We start from the raw sequence: 14385 nt of genomic DNA, 5'->3' as shown, positions 1-14385 counted from the left end.
TCATTTGAGAGGTGAGGGTCTAAATTAATTTATTAACGCTGTTAATGTTGCTGTTAATCATCGACATATACCAGGCTGCTAAAATCAAATATGTAAGCCAGTTTTTATGTAGTATTTTGGAAAAGAAAAAACATATTTTGTGTTTTTTGCATCAAAAAATGTAATGACATCATGATGAAAAGAGATCATTTAAAGGGTTAAAAAAAAAATCTAAAATGAATGATTATTTGATATGTATGATTAGGGCTGACCTTTATTTACAAAAATAAAATAAAATTAGAGCAGAAAAATAAATCAATATATAATATTTAATAGTTTGATTTATACTTTACTATATTGATTTATATATGTGCCTTTTTGGCACACTTGGTGACAAATGCTAGTATTTTTGAACATTTGACCTAGCGCCAAAAATAATAATGCAATTTAACCAATGTTGGAGTTAATCATTGACATATGCCAGGATGAAAAAATCAAATAATATGTGATCCACTTTTTATGTAGTATATTGAAAAAATTTTTTTTGTGTGTTTTTCGCATCCAAAATAATGATTTGTTGACATTGCAAACATGGCATTTAAAGGGTTAAAAAAAAATGTGACAATTATTCAGTATTTGGTATTTTTATTTACAGCTCAAGTTGATGAAATAGAAAAAAAGTGTAAAAGAATTTAAAACAAACTGTATGAAAATTTTTTTGACATTATTCCACAAGTGTGCCAAAACGGCACACTTGGTGCTTCGTAAGGGCCTTTCTGGAAGGGATACCGGAGGGTTAAATGAGTGATATTTAGCTTTTTTTTAATAGAATTATGAATTTTGTTCTACATAAACTGTAAATGCTATGCTTGGGTTTGAATTCTTCATTAATTCAACTCCACAGGTCCATCTTCAACCCTATTTCTAAACTACTGGAACACATCACACAAGAAAACTGTAAAATTTAATTCAAGAAATCGGTTAAGAAGCATGTATTGACCATAAATGATTAATACTTGAGCTAATTGAATATATGTACTGTATATACTATACCGCTGCTGACCTAAAGGAGCTATCGTGTCTGTATTTTGTCCGTTATTTATTTTCTTTCATGTTATGTTGCATGTGAAAAATGGTTTTGTATGATTATATTGTATGTTATTTGCATTGACTAGTAGTAAAGATCATTGTAAGGACCCCAGGAAAATAAGTGTAGCTATGGTACCGCTAATGAGGATTCGAAAGAAAGAAAGAAAGACTTCTGAGTTTCATTTTAAGTGAAAATCAGGTATTTTCTTGTATTTAATGTACTGATTATGTAGATGTTCATAAAAGCTCAGATTAAAGGAGTGATATTTTGCTTTTTTAAATGGAATTATACATTTTAAAACATTTCCCTGTGGTCTACATAAACTGTAAATGCTATGCTTGGGTCTGAATTCTTCATTAATTCAACTCCACAGGTGCATCTTCAACCCTATTTCTGAGTAATGACACCAGAAAGGTCATTTTGCCACTTCAAGCCCCGCCCCCTCCTGGTTGTTAACCGTGCATTCTGTCCCATTCAGCCACTTGTGTTTGTTTATACCATACCAACTTTATTTATAAAGCACTTAAAGAACTTTACAGCTGGCCAAAGTGCCGTACACGAATCATAAAACAAGGAAACAAATAAAAATACAACCAAAAACTGAACATTTTAGGTAATCGGCTCGAAGTTTGGACTTATTTTCAGTTTTTACTATAACTAATGCTGCTTACAAACAATTATGTCGTACTTGGCGAAATGTTGAAGTCTTGACCTCATATGTGCAAATATCGTGACGTAGCTAGTTATAGACGTAAGTTATAGACGTTATAGACGTACGAAATCCACTTTGCCAAAATCAATATAAAGATAGCTTTGCAGCACCTGGAGGGTTCAAATTCAAACTTTTTGAACTATTAGGGTCCAAATACACAAATATTTGAACCAGAGACAAATAAAAGTGGGTTTGGCCAAATATGACCCCTTTAATGGGTATTTCAGCACAGATGTTTAATGGTAATTTATATGAATGCAATATAATACTTCATAAATACATACAATCTTGGTAAAAATAAAAAAAAATAAAAAAAAAACTATGTAAAACATTTAGCGTCTTATATTGCGGACATAAATTCAGTTATATTTAGACTCCATTCCACCTCCCTCAGAGTCCATTTTCACCAATGAAGCAGTGTTCACTAACAATGGCTGCATTTGAATGAGTTGTCCCAGAGTCAAGGCCCTAAGATTAGAACAGAGCATTCATCATTATTATTAGAACCAGCTGTGCTTTTCCTCCTTTTACAGTCCAAATTCATCTGTCATTCCTAAATTCCAGGCCCTGAGGTGTGATGTATGGACACATGGGTTTCCTTCTCTATCACACTGAAGGGCTGTGTGGCTCCTGGGCACTTGTTGATGTCTATTCCAGACTGAGCGAGTGAAATTGTGTTGTATATCACGCTAGTTCTTATGGCGTTTGGTGTGTTATTCAACGCCATTTGATCAAGTATCAGATCTCTGGTTTACATATAAGTAACTGCTAACCCTAACCCTTACCCTAACCCTGGCCTGGGCCCTAACCCAAACCCTTACCCTTACCCAAACCCTTACCCTTACCCTAACCTTAACCCTTGCCCTAACCGTAACCATAATCCTAACCCTAACCGTAATCCTAACTCTTAACCCTAAACCTAACCCCAAACCTAACCCTAACCCCTAACCCTAATCCTTATCCTAACCCTAACCCCTAACTCTAACCCCTATCCTAACCCTAACCCCTAACTCTAACCGCTGATCCTAACCCCTGACCGCTAACCCTAAGTCTAACTGCTAACCCTAACCCCTGACCGCTAACCCTAACTCAAACCGCTAACCCTAACCCCTGACTGCTAACCCCTGACTGCTAACCCTAACTCTTATCGCTAACCCTAACCACTAACCCTAACCCCTGACCGCTAACCCTAACCTTAACCGCTAACCCTAATCCTAACTGCTAACCCTAACCCCTGACCGCTAACCTTAACTCTAACCGCTACCCTAACTCTAACCGCTAACCCCAACCCCTAACCCTAACCACTAACCCTAATCCTTATCCTAACCCTAACCGCTAATCCTAACCCCTGACTGCTAACCCTAAGTCTAACTGCTAACCCTAACCCCTGACCGCTAACCCTAACTCAAACCGCTAATCCTAACCCCTAACCGCTAACCCTAAACCCTGACCGCTAACCCTAACTCTAATCGCTAACCCTAACCATTAACCCTAACCCCTGACCGCTAACCCTAACCTTAACCGCTAACCCTAATCCTAACCGCCATCCCTAACCCCTGACCGTTAACCTTAACTGTAACCGCTACCCTAACTCTAACCGCTAACCTTAACCGCAAACCCCAACCTCTAACCCTAACCACTAACCCTAACCCCTGACCGCTAACCCTAACTCTAACCGCTAGCCCTAACCCTAACCCAAACCTAACCTTAATCCTAACCCCTGACCACTAACCCTAACCGCTAATTGTGTGGTAAACATACACACAGAAACCTTATAATGCGTGCAGATAACACACCAATTAAAAGTGCTGTGTTATCTGTACACAGTTCATGATATCACCTCGTCTATTCAGTCCATTTCGTGCACCTGAACACCTATAATCGTCCTCTTACTATATGTCCATGTACAGATGACTGTTCAGAACACATGCATCAGCTGATGGCAAGTGCACTTAGAGAGGTTCAGTACTGCTATTGTTATCATTTAATGAAAGAACTTAAAGGGGCTATATGTGGTATTTCTGCTTTTAAATATTAAGAAATAACTCAAAAAATATCCCAAGAGTCTTCAGAGCTCCGTTTTGCCAAATATGTCATTCTACTGGATTGTAGAGATATTAACTTCTGTATGTATGTATATTTATATTTATAGCCTATATTTTATATGTATATTTTTGTATTTATAGCCTCTATTTTATATGTATATTTATATTTATAGCCTCTATTTTATATTTGTATTTATAGCCTCTATTTTATATGTATATTTATAGCCTGTATTTTATATGTATATCTATATTTATAGCCTGTATTTTATATGTATATTTATATTTATAGCCTCTATTTTATATTTATATTTATAGCCTCTATTTTATATGTATATTTATATTTATAGCTTATATTTTATATGTATATTTATATTTATAGCCTCTATTTTATATGTATATTTATAACCTCTATTTTATATGTATATTTATAGCCTCTATTTTATATGTATATTTATATTTATAGCCTATATTTTATATGTATATTTATAGCCTCTATTTTATATGTATATTTATATTTATAGCCTCTATTTTATATGTATATTTATATTTATAGCCTCTATTTTAAATGTATATTTATATTTATAGCCTCTATTTTATATGTATATTTATAGCCTCTATTTTATATGTATATTTATATTTATAGCCTCTATTTTAAATGTATATTTATATTTATAGCCTCTATTTTATATGTATATTTATAGCCTCTATTTTATATGTATATTTATATTTATAGCCTCTATTTTATATGTATATTTATAGCCTCTATTTTATATGTATATTTATAGCCTATATTTTATATGTATATTTATATTTATAGCCTCTATTTTATATGTATATTTATATTTATGACCACTAGAGGGAGTGGTGGGTTGACTCCGCCGGTCTCCCATGGTGAGGAAAACTAACGCCACGAGACCTTTGACCAAAGCATCAGAAAGTGACCATGTGGGATGAGAACCACTAAGAAACAACTTTGAGAGTAAAAGAAAGTGACAACATGATAAAAGCTAGACATACTGTTGTTGTTTTCACAGCTCTAAATGAAATTGAGTGAAAAGAGTTTGATGCCAAAGTGGAAGCGTTTCCTCTACATGGGTGAAAAACAACTAAATGTTCATTTTAAATTTTGCTTCCCAAAACAACAAAATCTGCAAGTATATAAGAGAACCCCTTTGAACAGCTGTCCACTGTAGTGACCACTGTGCATGAAAGGGTTAAAGTACAAATAACTTGTCTTTTTGTGTTTTCTACTTAATAATACTTTTAGCATTAAAGTTGAACCTACTTAAACCAATTGATTAGTCGATCATTACTCATATCATTTAAGTGCAATCATTTGCCTCAAATTTTTTGAGTAAACTCTACTTATCCGGGCTTACAGGGTGGGGAAGCAAAATTTACAATGAACATTTAGTTGTTTTTTCTCAGCAGGCACTACGTCAGTTGTTTTGAAACCAAACATATATTGATGTCATAATCATACCTAACACTATTATCCATACCTTTTCAGAAACTTTTGCCCATATGAGTAATCAGGAAAGCAAACGTCAAAGAGTGTGTGATTTGCTGAATGCACTCGTCACACCAAAGGAGATTTCAAAAATAGTTGGAGTGTCCATAAAGACTGTTTATAATGGAAAGAAGAGAATGACTATGAGCAAAACTATTACGACAAAGTCTGGAAGATACTATTAAAGAAGAATGGGAGAAGTTGTCACCCGAATATTTGAGGAACACTTGCGCAAGTTTCAGGAAGCGTGTGAAGGCAGTTATTGAGAAAGCTTGTGAAAAATAATATGAAGTTTTTTAACACAAAGTGCAAAATGAGCCTAAAAGGCGCACCCGGATACCGGAGGGTTAAAAGAAAAAAAAAACGATAACTAACTGAAACTATATTGTGTGCTCATAAAACTAACTAAAACATATAAAAATTATGGATAAAATTCCCTTCATTTTCGTTTTTGTCAAAGTCGGATTGATATGAAATTGATTTATTTTACTCTAGTAATTTTAGCTGCTGGCACCATACCACACTTCACGGTCCGTCACTTGTGGTTTAGAGTCGTCTTCTGGTCCCCACTCTACCTGGAAACATGAAGAATAAAGTTGGGAGAAAGCAGTAGAGTCCTGTCTGGGATTTCTTTGAATACGACGGAGAAGAAGATAAAAAATATGAAAAAACTAAACTAAAACTAAGCATTTAGAAAACAATGAAAACTAATGAAAACTGGCAAACCTGCTCTAAAAACTAATTAAAACCAACTGAATTAGAGAAAAAAAGTCAAAACTAAATAAAACTAAACTATAATGAAAAATCCAAAACTGTTATAACCTTGGTCCATAAACACTGTTTATAACGTAAAGAAGAGAATGACTATGAGCAAAACTATTACCAGAAAGTCTGGAAGTGGAGGAAGCAACAAAAAAACGTACCAAAGCTTTTATTAAAGCTCTCAAATCCAAAATCCTAAAGGATCCAACCAAATCCATGAGAAAAATGGCAATTGAACTTGAGGTCATCTGGTGCAGGTCTGCTCTGTGTTCCCAAAGTCAGAACTAAACATGGAGAATCAGCGTTCAGTTTCTATGCTCCGTATATCTGGAACAAACTACCAGAAAATATCAGGTCTGCTGAGAGTCTGAGTTCTTTTAAGTCCAGGTTAAAGACTCACCTGTTCACTGCTGCCTTTGTCTAAAAGGATTTTGACTTTTTAAATTTTAGATTCTCTTTGAAACTCTGCACTGCAACTCTTACTTTAATATGTGTGTGTTTTTATTTTTATTTTATGTTTTTTGATTTTATGTGTTGTTTTCTTACTTGCTGTTTTTAATCACCTTTTACATGTTTTATAATGTTTTAAATGTGTTCCTTTTTGTTTCTTTTATTTCAATGTCCTGTGTGAAGCACCTTGAATTGCCTTGTTGCTGAAATGTGCTATACAAATAAACTTGCCTTGCCTTGCCTTGAGGTAGACAACAAGAGCGTTAGAAATGTAGTAAAATATGATTTGAAGTTAAACTCTTACACAAGAACACCAAAACACTTGTTGACAACAGCAACAAATCCAACTTTAGCAATTTTTGGGAATCATGTTTATGTCCGCCTTCTAGCCCAGATCTAAACCCTCTGGATTCTGCTGTTTGGGCCGTTTTAGAACATGCTACCAACAGAACATCACACAGCAATGTCGACTTTCTTAAAGATACTATTAAAGAAGAATGGGAGAAGTTGTAACCTGAATATATGAGGAACACTTGCGGAAGTTTCAGGAAGCGTGTGAAGGCAGTTATTGAGAAAGAAGGAGGACACATAGAATAAAAACATTTTCTATTATGTACATTTTCTTGTGGCAAATAAATTCTCATGACTTCCAATAAACTCATTGGTCATACACTGTCTTTCAATCCCTGCCTCAAAATATTGTAAATTTTGCTTCCCCGCCCTGTACTGACAAAAAAAAAGGACCAGAGGCTGACACCAAAAATATTAAAACCAATATTTTCATGGATAAGGAAGTCTAACAAGGTAACCAGGAGATGAGAAACAAACTGGATGGTAGATAATTGTTTTTAGTGTATTTTATAGCTGATTGAAGACATGGGTTAAAACCGATCTGTTAACACAGGAAATGGTAACAGAAGGAGGAAGTGGGTCTCAATCTTTGGAGGACAAAAAAATCTCCAGCCCCCCCCCCCCCCCCCCCCCCAACCTCAACAACATTGTAACAGTGGTGCAATTATAACTTTTCCTGAAAGAAACATCAATATCGTAACAATACTTTTTGCTTTTCCTTGAATAATTCGTTGCTAAAATTAACCCATAAAGACCCAAAATCATCCACTGATATAAACTGTTGAATCCCTGTTAATCCACTAATCCATGTAAATCAGGGGTGTCAAACTCATTTTAGTTCAGGGGCCACATTCAGCCTAATACAATATAAAGTGGGCCGGACCTGTAAAATAATATAAATAATAGGAAATTAACTTTTGAGTGAAAAAAGTAAAATTCCATGATGAAAATTTACATCTATGAATTGTACTCAAACATATCATGAACAACTATGAACAACCTGTAAATATTAAGAAAAATAAGTGCAATGTTAACAATATTACTCGTTCGTTTATCATTTATACGAATGAATCATAACTTAGAGGTCGCAGTGGATCTAAAAATACACAAAACAGTTAATAACAGGGAGAATATTATTAAAATTCCACATACTTCTCTTAAGAGATTTCAGATATTCACTTTTTTTTTTTTAATATAAAAGGCTAGTCTGTAAATTTAAACATTCTTGTGTAATGTAACTTTTTTACACTAAAACAAAGAGAAAAATTTGCAGTTTTCATAATTTATAGGTTATTATGATAGTATTTTACTGGTCTGGCCATTTTTATACTGAAATGACCAAAAATGATTTTAACATCCTTGATTGTTAATATCTTCAATGTCATTTTTGCATTTCACAAATTCATCCCAGGGGCTGGATTGAACCCTTTGGCGGGCCGGATTTGGCCCCCGGGCCACATGTTTGACACCTGTGATGTAAATAACTGGTGTAAAATACAGTTTTTGTCTTTTCATGGTCATCAGATATGACCCATTTGGACGATCAGAGGCTTCGTAGTTACCATGGAAACACAGTCATCCTCTACAACACGACAAAAATGTTGAATAAACGTATTTTTGTGAATGTATAACATGTATAAGCACTGATAAACTGTCCAAATACAGCTTTTATCAGTGGATTGTACAACTTAGTCTCATTGAAAATTATTTATATATATATATATATATATATATATATATATATATATATATATATATATATATATATATATATATATATATATTTATAGGTAATTTGATTGTTTTAATACATGTAAATATTCTTTATTAAATATTAAAAAGTCAAAAAAATATGCAAAATCTCATGTAAAGTCAGGGCAAAAAACTGTATTTTAATTATGGAAAATTACCGTTTTTTTTATGACATGGTTATAAGAATCTTCAGGAATACGGGCCCTGACATTTAGACTTTGTTATGCATAGATATTCCTCTGAGGTCAAGTATTCTCAGCAGTCTAACAATAGTAAAGTTTGTAATAATACAGCAACATCCATAGGAAGCGTGTGAAGGCAGTTATTGAGAAAGAAGGAGGACACATAGAATAAAAACATTTTCTATTATGTCCATTTTCTTGTGGCAAATAAATTCTCATGACTTTCAATAAACTAATTGGTCATACACTGTCTTTCAATCCCTGCCTCAAAATATTGTAAATTTTGCTTCCCCACCCTGTACAGTCTACCCTTTGCCTCCTCTTTGGGGGGGGGGGGGGTAATAATGAGTCTGTGTCGACTCTCTGTACCAGACGTGGTCATTCTTTCTCTGCGTACAGACACCAGGGGGAACCATTCAGCCATGTCACAGCTGATGATCATGAATGCAAATTTCTATTCCGTCTTAATCACATGAAAAAAACATCCACACTGCATGAAGACATGGAGATCAAGACATCTGTGTTTTTTTTTTACTCATCTGTCGCATTTGTTGTAGAAATCAGGACCGAACCAGGCTTAGACGTTGTCAGCTGATATTATCTCTTAAATACCACAGGAGGGAGCTGCAGCAATGAGGGAAGAACACACCGACAGTGACACAAGGTACGTATTACATCACCCAACACTGGAAATACGGAGTTTTTTTTTAAGATAATTGTGTTCAGTTCAAGGATTTAACACTGAATTATCTGTGAACACAAAACATTACGAGACATAGGTTTGTGTTTTACTTCAATAATCTGTGATGATTAAAGAAAAAAAGCCTTATCATATGCTCTTTAGAATCTAACATTTATCATCAAGTTCTTATTAACCCTTTCACGCATAAATTATGAGAACCTTAAAGGGTCAAAACACAGTAAATGTCCCGTCAGAGAGCGAAATTTAATTGATTGCCATTCCAACATTTATTTCAATATAAAGTAGCTCCTTGTTTTGGATAATTCCTTATGGTCCAACTAAAGGAAAAATGAATTTAAAAATAAAAATGTGGGTCAAATTGTCTCTAAAACAACCCTTCAGAGAGATTTTGAATACCGTTTTTTTGACCCTAATCAAGATATTTTTCCTGAGTGTTTTTTTTTCGTCGTTAGGCATGAAAAAAACAATGCGATTATTATTATTATTTTTTTTTTTTTATATGGAGTTGCAAAAATATTCACTCAGCTGGACAAATGATGCATTTAAGTTTTGAAGCAAAGAAACATGTATTTACTGATATACTGTGTGAAAAGTATGAAATATATTTTTTAATGCTGCAAATCTGGTGTTTTGTCACATTTTAACATACTCTAATATTAGTTATTATTCACTTTATGGAGATAATAAGCAAAAAAAACAAAACTTTTTGTGTAAGAAAAATGGTTTATTACAGTTTATTAACAATAACAAGCAATTTATTTACACTCAAACATGTTACTGTAGATCAAGTTAATCAAGAACAGCAAAGTTACAGTAATGGTTTGAATATCAGTGTATTATGGGATGGTGCAGAAGTGTCCACTGTGTTGGCTGATATGCAACTAAAACCATAAAATCCATGAATATACAAGAGAACAGCTGGAGAATAACTGTCCACTGGAGTGACCACTGTGCATGAAAGGGTTAAACTGAAAAAAAAAAAAAAAGTCTCAGCAGTTACAGTGAAAAACAATGCTTAAAGTGATGACGTAACCATAGTGATTATGCTAATATTTGTCATAACTGTCAACTTAGAGAAGACGGTTTGTTCTTAAAATGTGAGGTTTTAGATTTCGAGCAATTTAACCCTTTCACGCATGAATTATGAGAACCTTAAAGGGTCAAAACACAGTAATATCCCGTCAGAGAGCGAAATTTAATTGATTGCCATTCCAACATTTATTTCAATATAAAGTAGCTCCTTGTTTTGGATAATTCCTTATGGATCAACTAAAGGAAAAATGAATTTAAAAATAAAAATGTGGGTCAAATTGTCTCTAAAACAACCCTTCAGAGAGATTTTGAATACCGTTTTTTTGACCCTAATCAAGATATTTTTCCTGAGTGTTTTTTTTTCGTCGTTAGGCATGAAAAAAACAATGCGATTTTTTTTTTTTTTTTTTTTTTTTTTTTTATATGGAGTTGCAAAAATATTCACTCAGCTGGACAAATGATGCATTTAAGTTTTGAAGCAAAGAAACATGTATTTACTGATATACTGTGTGAAAAGTATGAAATATATTTTTTAATGCTGCTAATCTGGTGTTTTGTCACATTTTAACATACTCTAATATTAGTTATTATTCACTTTATGGAGATAATAAGCAAAAAAAACCCAAAACTTTTTGTGTAAGAAAAATGGTTTATTACAGTTTATTAACAATAACAAGCAATTTATTTACACTCAAACATGTTACTGTAGATCAAGTTAATCAAGAACAGCAAAGTTACAGTAATGGTTTGAATATCAGTGTATTATGGGATGGTGCAGAAGTGTCCACTGTGTTGGCTGATATGCAACTAAAACCATAAAATCCATGAATATACAAGAGAACAGCTGGAGAATAACTGTCCACTGGAGTGACCACTGTGCATGAAAGGGTTAAACTGTGAAAAAAAAAAAAAGTCTCAGCAGTTACAGTGAAAAACAATGCTTAAAGTGATGACGTAACCATAGTGATTATGCTAATATTTGTCATAACTGTAGACTTAGAGAAGATGGTTTGTTCTTAAAATGTGAGGTTTTAGATTTCGAGCAATTTAACCCTTTCACGCATGAATTATGAGAACCTTAAAGGGTCAAAACACAGTAATATCCCGTCAGAGAGCGAAATTTAATTGATTGCCATTCCAACATTTATTTCAATATAAAGTAGCTCCTTGTTTTGGATAATTCCTTATGGATCAACTAAAGGAAAAATGAATTTAAAAATAAAAATGTGGGTCAAATTGTCTCTAAAACAACCCTTCAGAGAGATTTTGAATACCGTTTTTTTGACCCTAATCAAGATATTTTTCCTGAGTGTTTTTTTTCGTCGTTAGGCATGAAAAAAACAATGCGATTATTTTTTTTTTTTTTTTTTTTTTTTATATGGAGTTGCAAAAATATTCACTCAGCTGGACAAATGATGCATTTAAGTTTTGAAGCAAAGAAACATGTATTTACTGATATACTGTGTGAAAAGTATGAAATATATTTTTTAATGCTGCTAATCTGGTGTTTTGTCACATTTTAACATACTCTAATATTAGTTATTATTCACTTTATGGAGATAATAAGCAAAAAAAACCCAAAACTTTTTGTGTAAGAAAAATGGTTTATTACAGTTTATTAACAATAACAAGCAATTTATTTACACTCAAACATGTTACTGTAGATCAAGTTAATCAAGAACAGCAAAGTTACAGTAATGGTTTGAATATCAGTGTATTATGGGATGGTGCAGAAGTGTCCACTGTGTTGGCTGATATGCAACTAAAACCATAAAATCCATGAATATACAAGAGAACAGCTGGAGAATAACTGTCCACTGGAGTGACCACTGTGCATGAAAGGGTTAAACTGTGAAAAAAAAAAAAAGTCTCAGCAGTTACAGTGAAAAACAATGCTTAAAGTGATGACGTAACCATAGTGATTATGCTAATATTTGTCATAACTGTAGACTTAGAGAAGATGGTTTGTTCTTAAAATGTGAGGTTTTAGATTTCGAGCAATTTAACCCTTTCACGCATGAATTATGAGAACCTTAAAGGGTCAAAACACAGTAATATCCCGTCAGAGAGCGAAATTTAATTGATTGCCATTCCAACATTTATTTCAATATAAAGTAGCTCCTTGTTTTGGATAATTCCTTATGGATCAACTAAAGGAAAAATGAATTTAAAAATAAAAATGTGGGTCAAATTGTCTCTAAAACAACCCTTCAGAGAGATTTTGAATACCGTTTTTTTGACCCTAATCAAGATATTTTTCCTGAGTGTTTTTTTTCGTCGTTAGGCATGAAAAAAACAATGCGATTATTTTTTTTTTTTTTTTTTTTTTTTTATATGGAGTTGCAAAAATATTCACTCAGCTGGACAAATGATGCATTTAAGTTTTGAAGCAAAGAAACATGTATTTACTGATATACTGTGTGAAAAGTATGAAATATATTTTTTTAATGCTGCTAATCTGGTGTTTTGTCACATTTTAACATACTCTAATATTAGTTATTATTCACTTTATGGAGATAATAAGCAAAAAAAACAAAACTTTTTGTGTAAGAAAAATGGTTTATTACAGTTTATTAACAATAACAAGCAATTTATTTACACTCAAACATGTTACTGTAGATCAAGTTAATCAAGAACAGCAAAGTTACAGTAATGGTTTGAATATCAGTGTATTATGGGATGGTGCAGAAGTGTCCACTGTGTTGGCTGATATGCAACTAAAACCATAAAATCCATGAATATACAAGAGAACAGCTGGAGAATAACTGTCCACTGGAGTGACCACTGTGCATGAAAGGGTTAAACTGTGAAAAAAAAAAAAAAGTCTCAGCAGTTACAGTGAAAAACAATGCTTAAAGTGATGACGTAACCATAGTGATTATGCTAATATTTGTCATAACTGTAGACTTAGAGAAGATGGTTTGTTCTTCTTCAACTAAAGGAAAAATGAATTTAAAAATAAAAATGTGGGTCAAATTGTCTCTAAAACAACCCTTCAGAGAGATTTTGAATACCGTTTTTTTGACCCTAATCAAGATATTTTTCCTGAGTGTTTTTTTTTCGTCGTTAGGCATGAAAAAAACAACGCGATTATTTTTTTTTTTTTACCTCAAATATTCAGGTGAAAAAAAATTGATTGGAAACTGCATAATGCAACTGTTTTTGTTTTTGTTTTGTTTTTGTTTTGTTTTTTTTGGTTTTTTTTTTTTTTTTCCAGATACATTTTTTAAAATTATTATTATTATTTATTTATTTTAATGGAATGTCCTTTACAATGGACAGCCTTTTTTAAGTGAAACTGTCTCACTTTTGTCCCCTACAGAGGACAAAAATGCGTTGCCGGGTCTCAGGAGGTTAAAAATGCTTTTATTTCATAGTTTTCACAAAGTATGTCAGTAAATGCATGTTTCTTGGCTTAAAAAATTAAATGAACGGTGTTAAGCTGAGTGGACATTTTTGTAGCGCCATGAAAATAGGTTCATAAAATAAATAAATAAATAAATGAATAATAATAATAATCAAATTGTTTTTTTTTTTCATGCCTAAAGAGATAAAAACACTCAGGAAAAAAAATCTTGATTAAGGTTCTCATAATTCATGCATGAAAGGGTTAAAAACTCATCTAAAATCATTACCACATTAGTAACTCTGCTTTGCTGTTTTTGAAAATATTATTTCCTTGGATTTTCTTTTTTTTTTCAGATATTTATTTAGAAATATTGAGAAAAGTTTAACATACATTTAAATTACATTGTGGTCAAGTATGTGTACAAGTATGTGACCAATGACCAATCTTTCCATTCTCAACATTTCGGTT

The sequence above is a fragment of the Sphaeramia orbicularis genome, chromosome 21 (genome assembly GCF_902148855.1).
Source record: "Sphaeramia orbicularis chromosome 21, fSphaOr1.1, whole genome shotgun sequence".
In the NCBI taxonomy this organism is placed as follows: domain Eukaryota; kingdom Metazoa; phylum Chordata; class Actinopteri; order Kurtiformes; family Apogonidae; genus Sphaeramia; species Sphaeramia orbicularis.
This window is presented reverse-complemented; position numbering follows the sequence as displayed.